Source organism: Cervus elaphus, chromosome 20, assembly GCF_910594005.1.
Source record: "Cervus elaphus chromosome 20, mCerEla1.1, whole genome shotgun sequence".
Lineage (NCBI taxonomy): Eukaryota > Metazoa > Chordata > Mammalia > Artiodactyla > Cervidae > Cervus > Cervus elaphus.
The window spans coordinates 57,174,202-57,198,509 of record NC_057834.1 but is presented as its reverse complement, the minus strand read 5'-3'; the positions used below and the strand labels follow the sequence as shown (position 1 = coordinate 57,198,509).

General features: G+C 52.0%; 1 long non-coding RNA gene across 2 annotated transcripts in view; it reads left to right on the top strand.

Moving 5' to 3' along the window:
- LOC122677002 overlaps positions 1–24,308 on the top strand; it is a 40,899-nt gene that overhangs the window by 12,187 nt on the left and 4,404 nt on the right. Inside the window, exon 3 of one of the 2 annotated variants that reach the window (XR_006335689.1) lies at positions 10,684–10,819. The exons of the other annotated variant lie outside the window; for it this stretch is intronic. This is a non-coding gene — a long non-coding RNA (uncharacterized LOC122677002). Of the gene's footprint in view, positions 1–10,683; positions 10,820–24,308 lie in introns of those variants that run through there. 2 annotated transcript variants of the gene reach the window in all.

The following is a 24,308-nucleotide window of genomic DNA, read 5'->3' as shown; positions in this document are numbered from 1 at the left end:
GGATGTTTTGGTCCATAATCCCTCCCTCAGTTTGCTGGGCCAAGCGAGGGTGGACGTGGCAGGATTAGCTTCACCTACTGGCCGCCTCTGCCTTCCTGAGAAGAACTGCCTCTCCTTCCGGGCGCTCACTGTGGGCCCAGCATGTTTCCAATATTGCATCAGTGTTTTCCCCAACGGAGTAACGCTTTAATGGGGCAGATTTGTTCTCTGTACGGGAAACATGTGGGCCCTTGTCAGATGCTGTGGAGCGAGTTGCCCTCCACCTCAGCCATCTGGTCACCTCTCGGGGGCTCCCGCCCCTGAGCCCAGGAGAAAGGCAGTTTCCTAGATCTGTGGTATGAGGACGAGACTTTGGGGTGAGTAACTCTTCTAAAAGAGCAGAACTATGATAGAATGTTTACGCCAGCCTGATTCCTGGGAAATTCATACAAGAATTCAGTTGTGGTCTGAATTTCCTAGCAAAAGAGGAAGGAACCAGTTTGCTTTGTATGATGTAAACTGGACCTCACTGAAGGATCTTAAATGGCAGTGGGGTGGGGTAGGAAGAGAGTAGCCCACTCCCTCCTCTAAAGGCCTAGATGGGGACAATTGGCAAGAGGGTGAGGGGAGAAAGCCTAGGGGAGAGCAGAGTCTCTGGCCCCTCATGTTAGAGAGCCCTCCCTGGCCCCAAACCTTAATAAACTAAGCCCCTGTCCTCCAGGGAACTTTCTTTTTCTGAGCCTGGGATTCTTTCCGGAGCCCTGAAATCTCTAAAGCTGGCATTTCTCACCTTCAGGGAGCTGTGACACCCTGGGATGTTTTATTTAATTCATCAGCCTTCTCTTCTGCTTTTCCTGCCAATTGGGGGGTCCATAACCTGCAGTTAAATAATTAAAGTTAATTAAAGGTTTATTTCATTTTGAGCATTTCACAAAGCCCTGGAGATAATTGGAGTTTCCCTCCAGTGTTGCAAAACCAGGTTTGGAAATCTCAGATCGAGAGGACATTGGGTAACGGATGATGGAGACAAAGGAGGAGAAAAGAGAGAAAGAGGTGGGGGGAGCGGCATGGAGAGAGACAGGACCTTTTGTTTCTACTGGGTCTCCTGTCTGGGCTAGAGGGCTCTAGTCGGTTTAACAGAGTGATTCAGTCCCCAAATGGTTGATTCCGTTCTGATGTACCGGAACAGAGTCAGAAAAAGACACGGCCGAGGAGAGACGCAGACAGACAGGCTCCCTGGGTCCTCCAACCCAGCCACTGAGAGTATCATCCCAGAAAGAGACCTCTATTCTTGACTCCCTCGCACCCCCCAACCACCAGGATTTGAGGGAAGCCCCTCTTTACAAATGCGAAGTCTGCTGATTTGAATTAGGCTCCTGAAAACTCGCCTCCTGCCCCGGAAGATTTATTTTATTAAGTGGTCCACACCTGAAAGTAATTGAGCCTCTCGGCATGGGTACAGGGGCTGCGGAGGGAGACCGGAGTTGCGGCGGCGGCTCGCAGCTCCTCCGGGACTGCGCGCCCTGCGCCCCTCCGAGCCTTTGGTCTCTCGGCGGCGCCTCAGCTCTGCTCGGCCTTCCGCGCCGGCGTTGCTGACGGAGAGCGGTCTGGCGTGCGAGTGGGGGAAGGAGGGATACGTGGGGGCGGTCAGGAATTGCATGTGGATGTGGGTAGGTGGCTACGTCCAGCGTTGCCCTCGAACCGCCATGTGCCCTCTGGGCCCGCCGACCCCGGTGCCCGTCCCGCCCGCGTGCCCTCGCCAGCCCTAAGCTCTGGCACAGCAGCCCCGCCCAAAATGGGAATAAGAGAGAGATCGAAATAGATAAAAGCATTCAAAGTTTAATGTCAACATCAAATCTCTATAAAACCAGATCAAAGAGAACGGGCGCTTGGTTTCTTCCTGGATCACCCGCGGCCTTGGGGCTCAGGGGGGCCCTCCGCCGGGGGTCGAGCCTACGGTTGCCCGGCGCGTTCTTCTCTCCAGCCGGGGCCGAGGGTTCCACCACCGCAGCCTGGGGCCTGAGCCCAGCTGCTGCGCACGCTAGCGGAACCCGCGCGGCGCTCGTGAACTTGGGGCCTGGTGAACTAACGGCTTGTCCGCAGCGCGGCCAGGCTCTCCGGGAGCCGAAGTGGAGGCGGCGGGCCGAGAAAACGCACGAGCCGGGAGCTCTGCGCACGGGAGCCCGCGACGGACAGACGGCACGACGGGCGGGTGGCCGACCGGAGGGTGGCTGCCGCCTGCCCCGAACCCGCCGCTACGGCTCGCGTCCGCTCTCCTCCGGGCCGCAGGCTGTGGTGAGCAGCCCAGCAGCGGGTTGCGGCTTCCCGTCTGTTGTGCGCAACAAGCCTGCCGGCTCCCGCGCCTTCCCGGGGTTCCTGCGGCGCGGACCGTGCGCTTGCTTTCGTTTTCTTCTGCCCTTTCTCTATCCCGTTCTTTCATAAACATGTATGTGTTTCCCTTTGCGCCTCCGAAACGATTCTTAGAAGGTGAATGACTAAATGGAGCTTTCTTCTCGTGCTTGGTCACCGACAACTTTTGCAGGGCGGAATGAAACTCCTCGGTGTTTCCAAAGAGGCGTGCGAATTGAACTCTTTTCTAATTACAAACCTGCGATCTCATAGAGTCTTCAAGGTTACGACCGCAAGAAATATGAATGAAGATAAACCCTCACATCTTGAGAATAAATATGGAGAACTTTATTAGTAGCAAAATATAGTCTCTTTCTCTCACTCCACATAAAAAAGAATTGTAAATTACCGAGGTTCTCAGCCTGTATCAGTTTTATGTGCTGTAGCATTCCACCCCTCCGGACATAAATTTCCATGTCTGCAGAGACTGCTCATAGGTAAAACCACATGTCCATTTTGAGTGCCTGTGTATGCTGGCACAGGGCACAGTAATCTTGCCGCTATGGACAGTTCTTGGTGATGGAGGTTGAGACTAGGGTCTTCCGATGGGCATGCATGGAGGGCTATTTGTATTTAGACACCTGGGAGAAATACCTGGGATTCATAATGGTAAATATACCAGCCAAAGAGGATTTCCTTTCATAGGTAGCCTGATAGTACAAGAAATCCTCAAGCAGAAAAAGGCAGAAAAATTCAATAGAGGCTGAAGAAAATAAGTTTTTTCTGCTGTGAAAGAAAGAAAAAGGAAGAGAAAGATCGCAAGGGAGAAAAAGAGAAAAGACAAAATGTAAAGAGACAGATGCAGTGCTGAAAGACAAAATGGATGGAAATTCACAACAAAGGGATGGGAATGTCACAAAAGACAGACTATGAGAGAGAAACAGGAAAAGGAGAGGAAGAACACTTAGGACAAGAAATATATAAAGAAAGATGGAAGGAGAAGAGAGACAGACAGATGGAAGGAGGAAGAGTAGACACAAAGAGATGTAGAAGAAAGGCATCAAGAAGGATGAAGAGACAAAGAGCGGAGCCCAGAATGGGGGTGGGGTGGGGTGGGGTGGAGAAGATAGAAGCCCTGGAAGCTGGGAGCCTTCCCAGGGCTAGGCGCCTCCCCAGGGCCTCACTTCTCAGATTTCCTCAACACAAGGGAAATCCAGGGAAGCCTTTGTGGGCGCCGTTTGTTTGCTCCAGACCCGGATCTGATGATGCCGTTGATTTGGTTTTCAAACAGTGGGTTTGCAGCCTTCTGGGCTGGGGCAGGGGTCTGTTAGCCATCCTTAAACCTCCAGGTTGGATTGAATTTCGGCCACTTTGATGGTCCTGTAATCGTCTCCCAGTTTTCCAATTTCCAATCCCCTCCACCCGGCTGGGGGTTGAAAAGGGACTTTAAAGACGCCTTTGATAACGTCTCACGGTTACATATTTCCATAACAATTTTCTTTACCAGATCGTTAAGTCTGATGCAGCCCCAGATGTTCTAGGGGAGGAAAAGGGAACCAGTCCCCCTGTCCCAGCCTGCCAGGCACTGGAGACAGGCGTGGGGAGGCGAACTCAAGTGCCCCAGGACCCAGGACCCTCCTCCAGCCCGTCTCTACTCTCACTCTCCCTTCCTCCAGCTCTTCCTGGACCACGTTTTCCAAATCCTTCTCAGAGCCAGGGACCCAACCTCTTCACACAGTTTTGGCACTAGTGCAGCCCTACGTGTCTCTTTTCCAGGCAGACTTCCCTCTTTTGGATCTCCTTGCATGCTCTCTCCTTGGTGATGGTTCCTGGAGTGGAGAAGCTACTTTGCGCTCATGTCTTAATAGTCAGATTGATTCCAGGTGCCCCTGTTGAGAACTTTAACGGGCCTTCCCAGAGACACAGTGTCCTTAAATCAGGAGACTTCTACCTCGAATACATTGATTGATTTTTACTGTTTGAAGGCGCTGAGATGGAAGCAGTCAGTCAAACCTGTCCTACCCTTAAGGAGGGCAGCATCGGCACGGTTGGGGAAATGAGATGTATGCAAATACCTTGGGCTGAGTGAGTGTGAAGAATGCAGGAAAGAGGTGTTATAAAGTGGCCACAGCGTTCAAAGGCAGCAAGATGACTGTGGCTGGGGACATCTGGGAAAACTTCATGGAGGAGGCGGATCTGCTCTGAATCCCAGGGAACAGGCAGAGTTAGACTGCGTGGGGATGGGGAATGGTGGGCACTGTGGTAGGCTGATGGGGGAGACATTTGGAGGCAGAGACACTTCTCAGTGTCCTCTTCCCAAATCAGACCTGGGTAGACACTGGAGCAAGCTTCGCTTATTCAGTTCATTTCACCCAACATTTGTTGAAACCAGGCACTGAACTGGGCATGTGCTGGGTGCTGGGACATAGGAATGAAAAAGACAGGTTCCTGCCATTCTGGGCATAGATCATGTTGCTTTAGATCATGTTCCACAGAAGTCTAAGGGGCTTCTCAGGGCAGTTGGGGCAGTGAAAGAGGGGGCCAAGCAGGCAGCAGCCAGCCCCCACCCCTACTGCAGCCAGAGCGGTTCCACTTTTTATTTACCAGGATTCTGGTGAAATTTCCTTTAGAAGAAAAGGGGGGGGGGGTCTCTACTGTTTAAAAAGAAAGAAAATTCCTAGTTCATGCGTATTTATGAATTATGAAAAGTTGCTAAGTGAATAACTAACTAAAGGAAAGCATGAGTGTGCGTTTGCCAAAGATTGTGATAATCCAACTCTGGACACCTAAGTTTTGATTTAAAAGGCCCAAGGTCCCTTTGGTGCTTTTGCTGTCTGTGTTCTGTGGATCGTGTGCCGCAGGCTGCTGTTTTCTCTAAAGTTGTCTCGCCACATCCTGCTCTTTTCTGCCACTCCTCAGTTGGTTGGGAGTGGCTAGGTTCCAGCTATTCCTGGAACACTCAGGGGTTTTATCCTAATGATATCTCAAGACCAGACTTCCCAAATGCGGGCTGAACACAGCCAGTCAGAAATCCCACCTCTTGCTTTTCGTTATATTTCATGAGTTGCAATATGATAAAATGTCAGCAGAGGGCAGGACAGAAACGTGGGGCGCTGCTCTCTAAGGGCGTCATCCATGGAAAGTGTGGAGAGTCCATCTGAGCACTGCCCTTCTGGGTAGACTAAGATGAGTGCACACAGTCTTGTGTGCCTGCAAGAAGCCTACAGTCCTGTGGTGACTTCAGTGATACAGTCCCTTACTCTCTAAGCAGGCAGAGGAGTTGGTCGGAGTTGTAGCTGGAACCCCTGCCCTCTTCCAGCACTGCCCTCCACCCCTGCAGACCCTTATGTGCCCCCAGAGGCCTAGCCTCCCCTCAGGGTCCCCACTGTTTTCTCCAGCTGCAAGGACCAAGGTCAAGGGAGCCTCAGCGTGGCTCTGATTCCCTGTGATGACCCCAGACATACATGGGGTACATTGACTATTGTGAGCTCCTTGCAGGTGGGATCCCTGAGGGACTAGAATGATGGAGCCCTAGGCTAAGACCTCACAGCTAGGGGAGAACAAGCCAGCTCTGCCACCCCCCCCCCCATCTAGGGGACCACCTCCCCCTAACCTAGGCTGGGGTCTGCCTACAGGCCTCCCGTGTGTCCTCCTCGCCCTTCCTAGCTGAGAGGGCTGGGCACCCATCTGTGCTGAGTCAGGAAGAATGTTGCTCGAAGTCTGGGTGTGTGCGTGTGCATATGTGTGTGTATGTTTGTGAGCTGGTGCAGGTGAGGGACTGGTCATTCACAGGTGTCCCCACTTCTAGTCTGCCCCGAGTGCCTTAGCCCCTCAAGCCAAAGACATGTATTAAGCACCCATGCTGCTCAGGGCCCTAGGCCGGCTCACTGGAAGACAGAGCTGTGAAGGAGACCCAGTCCCCACCTTTGGGGTTTGGTGGGGTAGACAAAAAGCTTCCCAGAAATGTGCCCCAGAGGCACCTTGCGGCGGTCTGGCCGGGCGGGTGTGCGATGCAGAGTCCACCTGCGTGTGCTGGGGAGGATGCTCAGTCTGCGGGCTCCGAGGGCCCCGGCCATGCTGGTCCTTTCACTGCTGAGCTCCCTGTGTCTGGCAGCAGACCCAGCACAGAGGGGACGTGTCATTATTTGTTGTGTGGAGAACGGGAGGGGAGAAGTAAGAAGGCATTCTAGCACGGTGGTGTGGTGAGTCCCCAGCCAGAGCTACACCTTCATTTTAAGCCTGGAAGTCTTATCTCTCAGGAAGCCCTACAGTCCCAGGCAAACCTGGAGGGCTGGCCACCCTAGCTTCTGCACCACCCTCCCCCTGCCCACCACCTCGGGAAAGGGCCATGCAGCTGGTTCCTCCGTGACCCGCCCTCTGCACCCCCACCCCTTTCTCCTTCTCCCCCACCCAGCAGGCTCTCCTCTCAGGTCTCTTGGGTCTCACTCTGCCCCAGCCATGACCCCCCAGCCTGACCTCCAGGGCTGCCCACTTCCCTTTCCCTCGGCCATTCCTGATAAGGAGACTAGAAGCAGGTTTGCCCTTTCACCTCTGCATATCTCTCCACGGAGCCCGGGGGTCCCCACATCCTAGGTCACATCCTCCTCATCCTGCGCCCCCCCAGGCTGCAGGTTTTAGATGGGAGAGGACTGTGGGGATGAGGTCCTGTCCTGGCCTATCCAGGCGCCTGCTCCCAGGACACAAGGACTGCTGGACAGGATGGCTGAGCTGACCGAGTCCCGCCCTGCATTTTGACTGACATTCTTGGTGGAATTGGCCGGATGTTTCTCTTTCACAAGAGACACAGCCTCGGGCAAGGCAGCTGTGCCTCCTTCAGCCCGGTCACAGCTGGAGGTGCTGAGAACCCAGGACCCATAATTCCTACTTTTGGGATAACATCAGCAGGCCAAAAGGTCTCCAGGGGAGGGGTATGGTGGCTTCTTTGGGGTCCTAGGAGGACAGCAAGACCAACGTCTGAATGTTTTCTGTTCTTCTTCTTCCTGAGCTCCATTCTCTGCCTGGGTCTAGGGACCCCACATGGACACTCTCATCTGACTTGGGCAGGCAGTCCAGTGTGGGGACCACCTGATACACAGAGACACCTGAGGTCTGGCCTAGGCCAGATGCCTCTTAAAGCCCCGAGTCATGCCCAAACCCACTCCTTATTTTTGATAAGGGTACCATTTGGCAACATTTTGGTCCAGAACTTCCATCTCCGTGAGTTAGAAGTATGATTGGATGCAGCTGTTATTTAAAGAGCATATTGTAGTCTTTGCTGATTCAGAAGCATTTCATAAGTTTGCAGTGTTTGGGAAAATACCATTTGTGTTAATAACATCAAATTTGTGAACTTGAGATGGTGAGAATTGTATATTCAGAGAATTTTTGCCTTTGGTGAAACCTGTGAAAGTGAAAGTGTTAATCACTCAGTGGTCTCTGTTTGTGACCCCATGGACTGTAACCCACCTGGCTCTTCTGTCCGTGGGATTCTCCAGGCAAGAATACTATAATGGGTTGCCATTTCCTTCTCCAGGGGATCTTCCCGACGCAGGGATTGAACATGGGTCGCCTGCATCGCAGGCAGATTCTTTACAGTCTGTGCCACCAGAGAAGCCCTTTGGTGGAATATAGCCACAGCAAATACAAAAGCAGCATTCTTTGTGGAAGCAGAAAAGTTATCTACCTGCAGCCTGCTGGGGCTATAAAGGAAAAGTAAAATGTTCCTGCCCTTGATCCTGGGTGATTTGGGTGGTTATGGGGTTCGTGTACCAATCTGAGACTCAAGGCTCTTGTTTCCATTTTTTCATCTTTTATAGTCATGTTTTTTTCAGGCTTTCGTAATGTGAGTAGCACCTTCATGATTTCGGCCACATCTGAGTGCCACTTGTACTAGTAACATTTTTCTTTAAATTAACTCACTACACACATACACACACGCATGCATGTCCACATACACATGAGTATCTTTTCAAAGGACATTGTACAGTCCTACTATAAATGGAACACCAGTAGCACTTGTCTTAAACAGAGGGTAGCCAGAAAAATAAATAAAACTAAGGCATAGAATGTGATTACATTGTAGCTCGAGTTGCCTTTGGAAGGCTTTGAGTCTAAAGTTTGCTTTCTTTTGTTAAACAGGAATGTCAGCCACTGTAAAAGGCTGTTAAAGTCCCATCAGCCACAGTTTTAGTGACCAGACGCAGCTATTATCCAAAGGGCATACTGCGATCAGGTCTGAGGGAGAAGTGGATGGGAATGATTATTTCATTCTCTTCAGAGCACCATCTAACATTGTTTCCAGTTCTACCCAGGGCATTGAGTGGTCCTGCCCAGGTGGTATTTTTCTCTGGCCTTTGGCACAAAGCGTCAACCACGCCTTTCCTGGATCCCTGGATCTTCGGCCATCAGACACCTGCTCACCACCCACAGGGAGAGGACGGATGGAGTTACTGGAGACGGGGAGGTGTGCTGGTCTCGCCTTCTCTGATGTCGCCCAGAATATTCCAACCTTAATGAGACAACCCTAGAAAAACTGTTTCCACTTTTCTTAGCAGAGCTACAGGGAATTTTCCATACTGATTATGAGAAAACCCCAAGCGTGAGAACAGGCAGGGCATGTGAGCTTGACTTCCTGCTGCTGATGACTCCCAGTGGTATTTTCCGCTCTGCCCGCTCCCCTGAGTTCTAGACTGGTATGTCCAGCTGTCTGCGTGTCCTCTCCTCAACCTAACAAAGCAGAACCCTCGACTCGGCCACAAGTCGGCTCCTCTCGCAGGCGCGCCATCTCAGCCACAGGCACTGCCCCTCTCTAGTTGCTCAGGCCAAAGACCCACAGGGTCCCTTTCCTTGCCTCACCCCCCACATCCACTCCGCCCCTCATCCGATTGCTCCACCAAGTATCCAGAATCCAGTGAATCACCCCCTTCTGCCCCCCATCCTGGTCCATGGCCCCACCATCTCTCGCTTGGATGCTGCCCTGGACCTGTTCTCCTTGCTCCTCCCCATTCTTCAAACGCCGAGGCCAAGAGTGATCTTTGGAAGAGAGAGGCCTGATGGTATCAGCCCTCAGCTCAGACTCCTCTTGTGGCTTCTCCTGACACTCAGAACTGAACTCAAACTCCTCCTGTGACCCAGGCCTCGGGCACTGCGTCCTTCACATCCTCCACCCCGGGCTCTTCCTACTCCAGCTGGGATGGCATCTTTCTGCTCCTCCAGCACACCCCGCACCTCAGGGCCTTTGTCCCTGCCGTTCCCTCTGCCCGTGCTCCCTCCCTGGTCCTCGTGTGGCGCCTGCTCTGCTCCTTCTCCTTGTTCGGGTCTCCATGGAAATGGACCTCCTTCGGGAGATGTCCTCACCTCCCTGAGACGGCACCTTCCTCATTGTTCTCTAACCCTTTAGCCTGCCTTCTTTTTTCTCACAGCATTTACCACTATTGACCTTGTTTTCCTGAGAAAGTCCGTTTCTTTCACTTTTGAGGGATGATTTCACTGGATACAGAATTATTTCAACACTTCAAATATTTCACTTCCCTTTCATCTTGCTTGCTTGGTGTCTGAGGAGGAGTCTGATGTAATTCTTACCTTGTTCCTCTGTAAGTAAAGCGTTTGCATTTTTTTTCCCTTCTGACTTCTTTTGAGTTTTGTTCTTTGTCCTGGTTTTCTGCCATTTCGGTGTGGTGTGGTTTTTGTGTAGATCTTTTGGTATTTATCCTGCTTGATGTCCTCTGTTGATGCTTAATATATATGGTAAAGTTTTTTAAAGATTTATTTATTTATTTTTATTTTATTTTTTGACTGTGGTGGGTCTTTGTTGCTGCATGCAGGCTGTCTCTAGTTGTGGCCGGCGGGGGCTACTCTTCGTTGTGGTGTGCAGGCTTCTTATTGCGGTGGCTTCTCTTGTGGTGGACATAGGTTCTAGATGCATGGGCCTCAGTAGTTGCAATGTAGGCTCAGTAATTGTGGCACATGGGCTTAGTTGCTCTGCAACATGTGGGATCTTCCCAGGTCAAGGTTTGAACCAGTGTCCCTTGCATTGCAAGGTAGATTCTTAACCACGGGACCACTGGGGAAGCCCTGTGTTACACATTTATTTGCTTATTTCTGTACTGTCTCCCACATGTAAATTCATGAGGACAGGGATTTTGACTGATACACTGCTTTATTTTACTGTTTGGGATAGTTTTAGCAGCTAGTGGCATTCAATACATATTTGTTGAATAATTAATGAGTAATCACATACAGAGTCTCTAATTATGTTTGTGCAAGAAAGCCATGTCACAGCATGTAATTTACATTATGAAGTGTCATTTTATGTTTTCTTAATGTGAAGTTTTTAAATTTATTCTTGTATTTCAGTATGAAATTGGCAGCTGCACTTTCTTGAAATAATATTAATAACAGTGCCTAGCACTTACCGAGTGATTACTATATGGCAAACGTGGTTGGATGGGCTTCACATGTTTTAACTCATTTAATCCTCACAAGAGCTCTTTGAGGTAAGTGTAATTATTACCCTCATTTAGAGCTGAGGTGGCTGAAGCCCAGAGAGGCTAAGTAATTTGTTCAAAGCCACACAGATACCAAGAGGTGAAGCTAGAATTTGAATTCATGAAGCATTGCCCGAGTCCATGTGGTTTCATGAGCTAATGTCTGACTTCTGTCTGTCTTTGCTTTTTTTACTGAGGTGTAAGTTACGTGAACAAAGTGCACTAACCCGAGTACAGACCAGCGAATTTCTGTGTTTTCCCGATCTGAAGCTAGCGCTTGCCTACTGTCCCCCAGGCCTCCTGGTGTCGCTTTGAATCAGTTCCCCACAAAGTAACCTCTAGTCTAACCTCTGTCACTAATTGATCTTGGGAAGAACTGCCTTTTATCCTCTTTATTTTAAAGAAGGTGTTAAAATGCTTTTATCTGTCTTTAATGTCCTTACTTGATTAAATGAAGAGTGAGAACAGTAGGTAATAGTTTCAGGAAAATTAGGCGCTGCTTTCCCCTGCAGCCCTGCTGTCAGGCGCCTTCTGGGGTCTCCCAGACTGAGGGAGAGGCGGGCCTGTTTGAGAAAATTCTGCATTTTTGTCACAGCGTCAGGCCTCTGGCAGGTATTTGAAACACCTGCTGGTGGATGGATGGATAGACTGACTGGTCCTCCTCTGAGATGCCCTATCCCTGCCCTGGAGGGGCTCCCAGGGAGAGGCCTGTCTTTGTCCGGGTCGAAGGCTCCAAGCTGCTGGCTGGCGAGATCAGTGGCTTCCAGCCTGGTACCAGGAACTGTCCATCGCCTTCTGGAGTCCCCTGGCTGGACACCCACAACCCCACCCCACACTCACAGGAGGCTCACCACCCTTCCCAGCACTCCCCGGTTCTCTCCCAGAAGGCCCAGCCCCTTTCAGAATTTCATAGGGTCTGCTTCTACCTCTAGCCTTCCTCTTCCCCTTCCTGGCCGGGAACTAGGGTGGGGCAACCCAGGATCAAAGCCAGGGTGGATGGCACATTCCAGGACTGAGGGCTTTCATGGGGGAGCGGGGAGAGTGGTGCTGTTCAGATATTTCTTTCCAAGTGGCTTGAGCCCCAAAATCCTGCAACTATTGCCCTTGGAAGCCCAGAGTGTTCTGTGGCCCTCTGTGGCCCTGATGGTCATTCCATCCCCAAGGTCCCAAACACATGCATGCACACACAGAGGTGCGCACACACATGCACATGTTCATACATGTGCACGTACTTCCTGTCAGAGAACAGGAGGGGCAGTGACAGTCAGAGGATCCCAATTCCCAGTCTGAAGGTCCCTTCCCCTTCCTGCCACTTACGCCTGGCCTTGTTCCCATTTTCGTCCCAAACTTCTGAAATACTCAGGAGCACCTGGGAGCCACTGCATGTTTTTGTTTTAGTAAACCCAGCAGAGAGAGTGAGAAAGACATGGTGTACAGGCCCAGGTGAGGCTGCACGGCGAACTACCTGGGACCTGGTGGGACTCACAATGAAGGAACATGGTCTTTCTCCAGATTAAAGCATGAGGTGGACCCTTCAGTGTACTGGGCACATGGCTGGATGAGGATGGGGCAGGCGTGGCATTCCTCCTGGAGGGATGCTAAGGGACAGATTTGTATAACCTTGGGTTTGGGGTATGGGGGGAGTCCTGTTCTTCCCCTCCATGGCACTCCATGTGGCCAGGCTAGCCACAAGCTGCCAGGTTCCCTGGCCTTCTGCAGTGGCCCAGAAGGGGCAGGAGTGGGATGGAGACTCAGAACCAGGGCTGTCTCCCCTGCTCCAGCCCCGTCTAGCGCCTGCTCAGAACTCACCGACTTCACAATCCCCGGCCTCCCCACTCCCCGGGCCCTTCCCCGAGTGTCAGCAGCAATTTCCTGGCAGATTGGTGACAGTAGCCTGAGCCGGCCCAGGGGAAACCCAATGCCGTGGTGTCAGCAGCGGGTGTCCCTTGGTGTCTGGGGAATGGGGCTGAGACTGTGCAGAGCTCAGCTGCCCAAGGGGGTGGAAGGGTTGTGAGCACCCTGCCCCCACGGTCCCTGTTCCTTCCATGCTCAGTGCGGACAGCTATGCCCATTCCGCCTGCACCCGAGGACCCTGGCAAAGACACCTCTTTCCTCTTCACAGCTGGACCAAAGCTAAAAAGTCACCCACACACTGGAGACAGCGCCTGGGGTACTGGTGCCTGGCTCTGAATCAGCACACGCCCTTCCTGATCTCGCTCCAGCATTCAGAGAGATGGCTTCATTCCAGATCCCATTGACAGCCAGCAGTCCATGCCTTCTGCCCCTGCTTTTACCTTGTTGCTGGGTCTGTGCATGACACCCACCTTTTCTGTGGTCCAGAATGCTCGTTATGGGAAGACTGGGTCTCCTCCCCTCTGTATCCCCCTTGGGTCAGTAGGGTATTTGTCAAGGACTGGTCTCTGAGAGTGGAGGCTGCTCATATTTTCTTTAGTCCAATTGCCACTTAACACACTGGGGTACTTACACGTGTGTGCATGCTAAGTCACTTCGTTTGTGTCTGATTCTTTGTAACCCTATGGACTGTAGCCCGCCAGGCTCCTCTGTCCATGGGGGTTCTTCAGGCAAGAATACTGGAGTGGGTTGCCATGCCCTCCTCATGAATAGAGGAACACTTCTTTTTGAAATTTGACTAATGTGGCACTACTGTATGCACGTCTTCCTGAATAAGTTGCCATGCCCTCCTCATGAATAGAGGAACACTTCTATTTGAAATTTGACTAATGTGGCACTACTGTATGCACATCTTCCTGAATAATGTGTGCATCCCTGGCCTTTGACACAGAGAAGGGGCAAAGTCCAGTTTGGCTGCTTTGGACTGGATCCACTTGACCCACAGAAGGGTGGCGAGACTCACAATGAAAGGGCAGCTCTGACCCTGATCCCAGCCTGGGAGAACTGGGAGATGCATCCAGAGGCGTGGGCCAATGGGCCAGTGGGCATTCATTTGCTTTGGTCCTGAGTCTCTTTTCTCAGGGCCATCAGATCTTTGGTGTTACTAGAACTTCTTTCACATGGGCCATCTGTTCAAGTGCCCCCCACACCCCCGTCAGTCTTCTGCCTGGGGCACAGCTGCAGACTCAGTGCTTGAAGCTGGCGGGTCTCTTTTCTGGGAGCCATGGAATGTTGCCCCTGGGATTCATCTTAGAGTTTGCCTGAAAGTCCTGTCTCCTCCTGTCTCATCCTCCAGAAGTGGAAACTGAGGCTGAAAATGGCAGGAATTTGCTCAGGCCTGCTCAGCCATTGGAGATTCTACAGCCCAGGTCTCCACATCCAAGTGCCTGCTGACCTGGACTGTAAGACATCCCCTGCTCCACATGTACTGAGTACTTCTAGTGTGCAGAGCTCTGCACTGTGCCTCTGTGTGTGTGTGTGTGTGTGTGTGTGTGTGTGTGTGTGTGTGTGTGTGTACATGCTCGGTCGTGTCCGACTCTTTTCAGCCATGGACTGTTGCCCACCAGGGTCTTCTGTCCATGGAATTTTCCAGGCAAGAATAATGGAGTGGGTTGCCATTTCCTCCTCCAGGGGATCTCCCCAACCCAAGGATTGAACCCACATCTCTTGCATCTCTTGCATTGGTGGGTGGATTCTTTACCACTAGTGCCACCTGGGAAGCCTGTGCCTCAGGTTAGGTAAGAATGTCTCCAAATAAAATATTACAGTTGTTTTCAAACTTGTGGATTTTATGGACCAATTAAAAATTAAGGGGATGGACATAGGTTTGACAGTTATAATTTTCCCAAGAGTAGGTTTTCCAGAAGTCCTACTTTCATCATGTTTTGTAACAAGAAAAAAAGAACATTTTAAATCAGAACAGGAATGATATTTCAAATTTAAAAGCTGACTAAATATTACCATATTTTATTGTTTTTAGTTGCTAAGTTGTGTCCAAATCTTTTGCGACCCCATGGACTGAGTCTGCCAGGTTTCCCTTGATGATGGGATTCCCCGAATACTGGAGGGTTGCTATTTCCTTCTCCAGGGGATCTTCTTCAACCAGGAATCGAACTCATGTCTCCTATATTAGCAGGTGGATTCTTTACTACTGAGCTACCAGGGAAATCCAAATGTTACCATATAAGGATTATTGATTTTTCTCTTTCACCTCTGACTGGCAAAAGTGTCATCATGGACCGAAACCCATCTGTGAACCTGAATTAGAAGACCCGGTTCTGTCCCGAGGAGCTCATGCTTTGATCTAAAGGGGACTGCGGATTGGCTCAGACATCCAGCCATCACCTTACAGTCCCCTCCGGGCGAGGATGGCCCACAGTGTTGGAGTGTGATTGGCACGTGGACAGAGCCAGTCCAGGCCTTTCTCCTGATGCCCAGAGGCTGGGGAATAGGAGAGTTCTGGGGAAGGCCTCTGGGAGCTCTGCCCTGAGCTGTCTGAGGTTATCGTTTCCATCTGGAGGCTTTGATCTGAGAATTAGCCAAGGCTGTCCCATCCATGGAGCTTGGAGCACTGGCCAGAAAACCTGAGCCTGAGGTGATTGTACCAGCTTCTTCTCTCCTTGGCTGTGTGACCTTGGACTAGTCCCTGAAACTCTCTGGGCAGCTTTCCTTGGCTCACAGGGCACATGTAAGGATAACCTCTTGTATTGCAAGTGTACAGTCGTATGGCCACAGGGGCTTTTAAAAAAGCAGTTGTTCCAGGATCCCAGAGCACCCACTGGCTCCCTCTTCAGAATCCTTCCCCATACCCCATGGCCCCCAGTCTTCATGCAACCTGAGATCTACCCAGGGAGATCACTGTTTTCCCAGCCTCTTGCTCCTTGAGGCCTTGATTCCCTCAACATGACCCTGACACCTCGCAATTTCCACTGGGTTCTGTGTGGTTGACTCAGTGTCAGCGCCTGTCCCCTCTGGTGCCAGCTCCAGCCCAGATACCCTTGCTCGGACTCTGGTGACCCCAGGCAGGGGCTCTTCCTGCCATGAGGTGATGGAGACCGCAGTTGACTCTCCCTCGACTCCTTCCCATTATCCCTCATTCCAAAGGCCAGGAGGAAGCCCTTTTCTGGAAAAAATGATTCTCTGTTGGCTTTTCTGGGCTCCAGGGGCTTCCCCCAGCCTCACAGCATCCTCCCCTCCTGCCTCCTGCCATGCCAGCACAGGGACTGCTGGCTGCCGGCCCTCTGCACTCTTAGGGAAAACCCTGTCTTTCCCTTCCTCCTTCCTATCCTTTTCATCCTTCCTCCAGCCCCCTGGCCCCCCAGGTCCTCTCCCTCTCAGCCCTTATCTGCCCCAGGATCTGACCTGCAGATGCACTCATGGCTCGGCGTGCTCCTGACCCTGGGATGGCATCACCGCCCAGCCTGCCTGCCCCGGGGCCAGCTCCGGCCTGCTCTCCTTCCCTTTAAAAGCCCCCATGTCTTGAAGCTGATTAAAACAAACACAGCTCATATTTTTGTTCTTAATCCAATTCTGCGCTGGGCTAGGGTTGGGGAGGGAGGATAGGATGACAGAAGCACATTCCTCGCCATGCCAGGGTGAGGGAGAACGAGACTAGGTACCCGCCAAGAACTCTCCAGTGGCTGGGGCAGCCATGGGCCCAAGTGGGGTGCTGCCTGACCTTAGCAGAGGGCCCCTCCCCTGAGCAGGAGTCAGCTGCTGCTCCCAGAGCAGGTCAGGAGGAAGGGCACGTTCTCCAGGCCTTCCCAGGAGGGGAATGAGAGGCCCTTCCGGGAGCAGAGGAGCCAGCTGGGGGGCAGGGACTCCAAATAGAGGCCTTTATTCTGTCTAGTCTGGAAACAAGACAAGATCCTCTTGTCTCAGCCAACCCCTGCCTGTGACATCCGTGCTTAGCACTTGGCCTTGGCATTCCTTAGGACACACAGACCCAGACACGTGCTGTGGACACCTTCCCTTGGTAGGTTTGGCCCATAGGCCCCCGCGGACGCTGTTACTGTCTGAGCCAGAGGTGATGCCTCCATCACCCGGAAACTCCCAATGAAAGGACCGCCTGCCACAGAACATGGAGAGGAGGGAGGGCCCAATGATAGTGTATACAGGGGCCTGGGCGTGAATCTTCCTCTGCCACCTACTAGTTATAGTGTGGAGAGTTATTTCATCTCTTACACTTCAGATTCGTCGTCTGTAAAATGAGGGTGGAAGCAGCAGCACCTGCCTCAAAGGAGTGTGAGCTGAGAACACAAACACTCAGAACAGTATCTGGCCGTGTATCATAAACGGCACTAAATGTACTATCTCTATTTGGCATGTACTGTGCTATATTTTGGAGGCGTACTATATGCCACTGCTATAAGAAATCTTGATTATTGTTGTTATCGAGGTAATCCTAGGTCTATCATCTGATAGCTGTGTGGTCCTAGGCGATCATGCCTGTTCTCTGTGCCTCAGTTTTGCACCTATAAAGTGCGAGGAGCCTCAACCTCAGAGGATGACGGTGAGGTTTAAGCATAATAATAAGCAGGGGATTGCCTGACACTGTGCGTGGCCCATGTTTATGGGATCTTAGAAAATTATGTGATTTCACTGTTAAATGAGACCTTCAGGGACAGTCTTATACAAGAGAGGAGGGAGGAAGATGGTTAAATCAAATGAAGATAGAAAGGGAAAGCGGAGAAATAAAAGGTAAAAACAAAGTGAAATGGTCCACAGGATGAGAATAGGAGGGAGACCAATGAAGAGGAAGAGGAGAGAATAAGGGAGAGGAAAAACTAAAAAAAGAAACTAGCAGAGAAGGGGCTTGATAGAGAAGACAATCCAGAAGGGAGGGGCAGTGAGCAGGGTGGAGAGGGGTTCCTGGCAGACCTCAGTGAGGGGTCTTGGGGTCTACTTTGGGAGCCTGGAGGCAGGAGAAGATGGGAGCAGGTGGAGACTCTGGCCACTTCTTCCTTTCCACCAGCCTTCACATCTCCCAAGCTGGGGACCACACTCCCTACTCTATTCCCACTGCCCACACACTCACAGCCAGAGCGTTCTCTGTACTAAGGAGGATCAGAGGCCCAGGTGGGGAAAATGCTCCCGTAAGGCTGCTGAGATGAAGTTCCAGCTCTATATTTCTACATTGGAGAGATGCTCAACAATCTGCACCGCCCCCCACCCCACCCCCCATGCCACATCCTTACAAGCCTACAGGCTCAGTCTTTCAGGGCCAAACAAGATCTTCAAAATTCATTGTTTGATATACACTAACATATGTGAAACAGATAGCCGGTGGGAATTTGTTGTATGAATCAGGGAACTCAAACCAGGGCTCTGTGGCAACCTCGAGGGGCGGGATGGGGTGGGAGGTGAGAGGGAGGCTCACGAGGGAAGGGACATATGTTTACCTATGGCTGAACCGTGTTGATGTATGGCAGAAACTAACACAATGTTGTGATTATTCTTCAATTAAAAATAAATAAATTAAGAAAAAAATCCATTGTTTGAACACTAGTCTGACTGGCTCACCTGCCTGGCCAGCTCCAGAACGGGCTGAATATCTCTTAGGACAAGACCCTGCCTGCCCTTCAGGAGCATTTGCTGAGCCCCTTCTGAGGCTGATCCATGGTTACTGTGGCTTTAGATCAGTCAACCCGTCAGCACCAACTTGGTGAGGCCTTATTCTGAGCCCTATCAAAGGACAGAGGGGCCAGTCAGAGGGACACCTCAGAAGACTGCCTGGCCCGTGGAAGCTGGATGACTGGCTGGGCCTTGCTGAAATATCCTTGCCTCCCTGGTGCAAGGCTCCCTCGTTCTTCCCTGCCCCACTGGTCACTAGGCTTGGGCTGTGATAATTCCCCACACCACAGCTAGAAACCACAATGTATCAGCAGGTCAGGGGGAGGGGGACTAGAAATGGCCCGTAAAAGCCTCGGGCTCCCCATAAATGCAGAGCAGGCCTTTGAAAGCCCAAAGCACTTTTATGTGCTAGTTAAAGGGCCTTCCTGTTGTGTCGCCAGGATTTACAGGGAGGTGGGTGGGGGAGTGGGGTGAGGTGAGGCCAAGTGCAGCCTCCACCTACTGACACTCCCTGGGCTTTTCGGAGCTTCAGCCTTCTGGGTCCCAGAGGAGAAAGGAGGAAGGGGAGGGCTTAGTGACTTCTCGGCTGTCACACCCCATTTACCAAGCAGGGACTGCGAGGCTCCTCCTTGGCCCTTTGAGATCCTGAACCAGCTCGCTGGGGCAGTGATGACCAAGGCAGGGACGTATTCCAGGCCAGCAGCGCCCATAGCTGTGGGGAAGGAGTCCCTGGAAACAGAGGCAGAGGCCAGGCTACCCGTGTGGTGTTCAAGCACACAGGAGTAGGAGGGTCCACATGGCTTTGTTTGGAGAGATTGTCCCGTGACCAGTCTTGCCGTGCCCTGTGTCTGATGCCAGCATTAAGGGACCACGGGGAGAGAGCCGGGCATCCGCTCCCCTCTCGACTCTGAGAGTTATGGATGCCTGTCCATCAACCTGCCTCCATGGGGCACCCTGTAGGAATACTATGTCAATGAATTTAAACTTCAAAAAATAAAAAGGGAGAAGCCCAATAAGTTAGTGCGCTATTCTGGCTACCATCCATCATGGAACAATGAGTTTACTTTCCTCTCTGCGAGAGCTGAGAAGGACCCTCCCTGACCCGTGTGGAGGGGCAAGGTGCTCCTCTGTGTTCTTCCAGACCATGCTGTGCTCACACCCACATGGGGCCTGCCAGCATCACGTGAAGACCCAGCGTGTTCTGAAGGAAAGAACCAGGAGCCCACTGCTGTGCATGTGTGTGCCCAGTTATGTCTGACTCTGTGATTCCGTGGACTGCAGCCTGCCAGGCTCCTCTGTCCATGGGATTCTCCATGCAAGAATACTGGAGTGAGTTGCCATTCCTGTTCCAGAGGATCTTCCCAACCCAGGGATCTAACCCACCTCTGCTGTGTCTCCTGCATTGGCAGGTGGATTCTTCACCATGGTGCCACGTGGAAAGCACACCCCTGGAGCCAGCGTTGTGCCTGGTGATTCACTCACGTCGTCCCATATTGTCCCATTTCAATCTCCCACTGCTCTGTGAGGAAGACACCAGCATCCTCCCCATTTTATAGCTCAGAACAGAGAACTAGCAAGTGCTAACCTCTTCTCCTGCATCAGACCCATCCAAAAAACAGTATGTGCCTTCTCCCTTTTCATCCTCCCAACCTCCCAGCTAAGAATATCAACCCTGATTTGCTTATGAGGAAATGGAGGCCCACAGGAGTTCGTTGACTCGGGGAAGGTCCAGGTGGGTAGCACCCAGCCCAGAGTGCCTTACCCCTCCCTTTGTTTCACTTGAGCTGTGGGTCTCCTGCGGTGCTTGTGCCCAGATGCCAGCATGTGGGAGTGGGGAGAAGAGCCCCACTCCTCTGCTGATGTCTGAGGAGTCTCAGCTTTTGGCCCTCAGGCCTGACTTGTCTTTGTTTTTCTAACCGCCCCATCCCCTGGCTCTAGCTGCCCTCTCCTGGATCACTTCATCCCTCCTGGGGAGCAGCAGCCACAGCACTCGCAGCCTCCTAGGCATGAGACCCTGGGGCCCTGTACCCAGGCAGGGGGATTTCTGCATTGACCTCGCTCTGACCCCTGTCCCCAGCCTGCTGGCCCCAGGTGCCCATTGTGGCCTCAGGCCTCTGGCATTCTTCCCTGACACTGCAGCTCCCCTCTGCTCCTCTGTGACCCTATTGAGTTTCCCCAGGTCTGGCCAAACACACACTGCCATATGGGAGAGAGTTACATTTCCTGTATATGTGTCAAAATATCTGAGCGGATGTGAAATAGATCAGACATGTATAAAAATAAACTTTTACGGGGTGACTGACTACTCCCCTCCAGGGGGAACCAGCGATGCACTCTTCATCTGGGGCCCAGAAGCTTGGCTAGGGTCATGGGGACCATTCTCCACACCCGGTTCCCCACGGCTGTCCCCCCTCACTTCCTCGGGCTAGGTGCCGGCTCTTCTCCTGGAAGACATTCTCCCAGGGGTCCACAGGCATGGAGACCCTCCAGAAGAAGGCTGAAGGCAGCAAGCTACCTCTCTGGCCCCAGTTTCTTGTTGGGGGTAGCAAGTCTGGCTCTTTGAGTTCCCTTTCCTCTGGCAATCTATGATTCTACCACCTTGGGGTCTCCAGGCTAGGCCACAGTAGGACCGTCTCATCACCTCTTCTGTTGAGTGGAACAGGACAGTTACACCTCAGTTGTCCTCTTCCTGCTGCATTAGTGTGAGGCCTGGTGGACTGGGAGCTCAGGATTCTCTCTGTCCAGGCACCTCTGCTTGAGTTTACCACAAAGGCTCGTCAAAAACATCTGCGTGTCAAGGTCATTTTGCCCATTCTCCTGCTTCTGGCTAACTGGTTCAATTAAACAAGGCTCTTCTTCTTTACTGGGCTTTCCAGGTGACACCAGTGGTAAGGAACCCGCTGCCAGTGCAGGAGACATAAGAGACATGGGTTCAATCCCTGGGTCAGGAAGATCTCCTGGAGGCCGGCATGGCAACCCACTTTAGTATTCTTGCCTGGAGAATCCCATGGACAGAGGAGCCTGTCTACAGTCCATAGGGTTGCAAAATCCATAGGGTCACAAAGAGTCAAACATGACTGAAGTGATTTAGCATGCACACATGCACATTCTCTTTATTGCTGAAAGTTTACAGGAAGCAGCATACCAGCTTTATATCAGAAAATTTCCCCTAATTGTTACCCTAAATTCTTCTGCACCAAGATCCCCTTTTACCCTTCTCCCCAGTCATGAGCTAGAGAGGATGCTCTGTGGTTTTGGACAACTCAGGAGATTCCTGCTCTGACCACTCTGTGACCCCTGAAGCAACTGAGGGGAGAAGATCCTCTCTGCCAACCCATGAGATTCCCACCAGACCCCATTCTTGGGCCACTGGTTTCTGTCTGGCAAAGAACCCAGCCCGGTTACTTCTGTCTTTGCTCAACCAAGGGGCCAGAGGGTCTCCGGGCTGAAGACCAGATCTCCAGCACATAAACTTGGTCCGAAGCCAGGGTCTCAATTCCATTTCCCCACAGCTCTCCAGGCTGGAGGCTTCCTCTTCCCCTCTTGGCTCCCACACCCTGCTTCCTGGTCCCGGGCTGTCACTGCAGACACACCACTTCTATAGACATCGGCATCTGATGGGCATCTGCAAGCCAGTGTCCAGAGTTAGGGCTGCAAGACCAACTCTCAGTCTCCAACCAGCCTGGATCTCCTATCTCCCGGTCACTGCCCACCACCTCCCAGGCCTCTCTGAAGCACTTTGTGTCCAGATCAACTGGAAATGCCAATTTTCAGATTCAGTTACTGAATCTGAGGTGCAGGGTTCTGTAAGTGGGAATACATGGGTATTAATATACTAAGAGTGTCAATGGAGGGGCAGTATTTTGGAGAGGCCAAGGGAAGGACAGGTCTGACAGCTTGCTCATGGTCCCCTGGGTATTCTCTGGTTCTCTTCAAGACAAAGAGCTCCTGCCCTAATCCTAACCCTGCCATTCGAGACACTTAACTCTTAATCAGGTCCCTGTGAGCAAGAATAATGGGTTGACTTGTCTAGGAGACCCAGGAGCACTTGTTAGTGAATGAACTTAATGTCCAGCATGGTATTTTTCCAGCTGAGAAGCTCTTGAGCCCTTGTTGGTGACCTCAGGAAGGCTATCACCTGGAAGCTCAGGCTGCCGGTCCAGCAGCTGGTCTCTTGGGTTTCAATACCCAGGCTGACTCAGTTCTGATCATCTCCTAGGAGGTGAGGCAGCCCCTGATTGGGCCCGAGTTCTTCCATTGGTTGATATACTCCATGCTGTTCCCTGGAACATCCAACCAGCTGTGGGCTGGATTAGAAATTTTCCGTCTTGCTCTTGGCTCCTGCCTTTTCTAATGACCAGCTGCATGTGGTTAGTGCTGTCAGCTAGAGGAGCAAGAAATCACCCACTACAAGATCAGCAGTCTGCCCAGCCCAGTGCCCCACCTGCCAGCTGAAACTCCTCGGGGTTATCCAAGCCCAAATCAAATCCAAGTTGACCAGCTGCTTTGTCGACTGTAGTTTAGCACTTCTCTTCCTGACAGAGGCCTGCCTGCTGAGTCATTTGGTTCCCCCAAGCGCAGCCTCACCTGGTCTGTTCCCAGCTTTCTTTCATCTTTTCTCTTTGGACCTCCATTTTGGTCCCAGCATCTTTGGAGCAGCAGTCACATGGGTGGTTATATACCATCTTCCCTGGCAAGAGCCTGCCTATAGCTCAACTCAGAGAAGGGGCAGGTGGGCAAGAATTTCAACTAAAGGCTGGCCTGAGCATCCTCAGGTCAACAGCCAGGCTGAGAGGGTGGCACAAGCTGCCCTGTTGGAGGACCAGCCTTGGCATCTCCCCAGGAGCAACAAGGGGCCCCTTTGGTCCTGCAGAATGGGTGCGGCAGCATCTTTAGAGATGCCTACAGACTTCTCCACCCCGACCCCATGGCAGACTCATGAAACCAGCAAGAGCAGGCGGGGTTCAGGGCAGGACTCTGTGGGCACCTCCTCTGTCTTCACTTTTAACATATCATGTTTGATCTTTGCTGCATAGTGGAGGGTTCCTGCCACTCTGATTGATGACACAGATCTTCAAAGGAGCTGTCATCCCTAGAGGGAGGGAAGATTAATCAAAGCTCTTCCCAGGGGTGTATCCACCAATGCTAGGCCCTTTGGGACCCCTCTGTCCCTCAGCCAGCTCTCTGTAGCTGCCACCATTCCGCCTGATCCTGAAGCCCTTTTGCTTCTCCACTTAATCTGGCTTAGATGTGAATAAATCTTTTTTTCTATTGTTGCAGCCAAGACAAGACTATAATTTTGTTTTGTTTTAGGAAGCTAAGCGGGGAATAGGGCTCCGGAACTGGAAGACACATGATGGGTTACAGAGCATCAGTCCTAGTGGAACCAGAATCTGCCCTATAACACCATGCCTGGCCTGGCATATCAGCCCCCACCTCAGCCACCAGGACCCTGTAGCGTTCCCTACTCCCTGACCCCAGATGAGGAAGGCAGATTCCTACTGGGCCCCACACATTCTCCCCAACTCCGACCTAGGGGCTTCCCTGGTGGCTAAGCGGCAAAGAATCCGCCTGCAATGCAGGAGATGTGGATTTGATCCCTGGTTCGGGAAGATCCCCTGGAGAAGGAAATGGCAACCCGCTCCAGTATTCTTGCCTGGGAAATCTCATGGAGAGAGGAGCCTGGTGGGCTACAGTCCATGGGGTCGCGAACAGTCAGATATAGCTTAGCCACTAAACAACAACAACCCCGCCCCAGGCTTCTGGCACCCATAACCTCCCAGCGGACTTTAACACTGGCTTGGGACAAGGCCTTTCATGGTTAGCCCCTGCATGCTGCCCTGACGGACATTGAGAAGCTGGTCATGGCTTTTTCTGCCTGAGCTTTCTCCCCAGAGCCCCATATCTGTCCTTTTTCTAGGACAGAAGAACCCTGCTTCTCCCCCTCTCACCTGCCCTTCTCGTTGCCCCACCTGCCAAGTCTGAGTCCAGCTTGAGCCCCACCTCTTA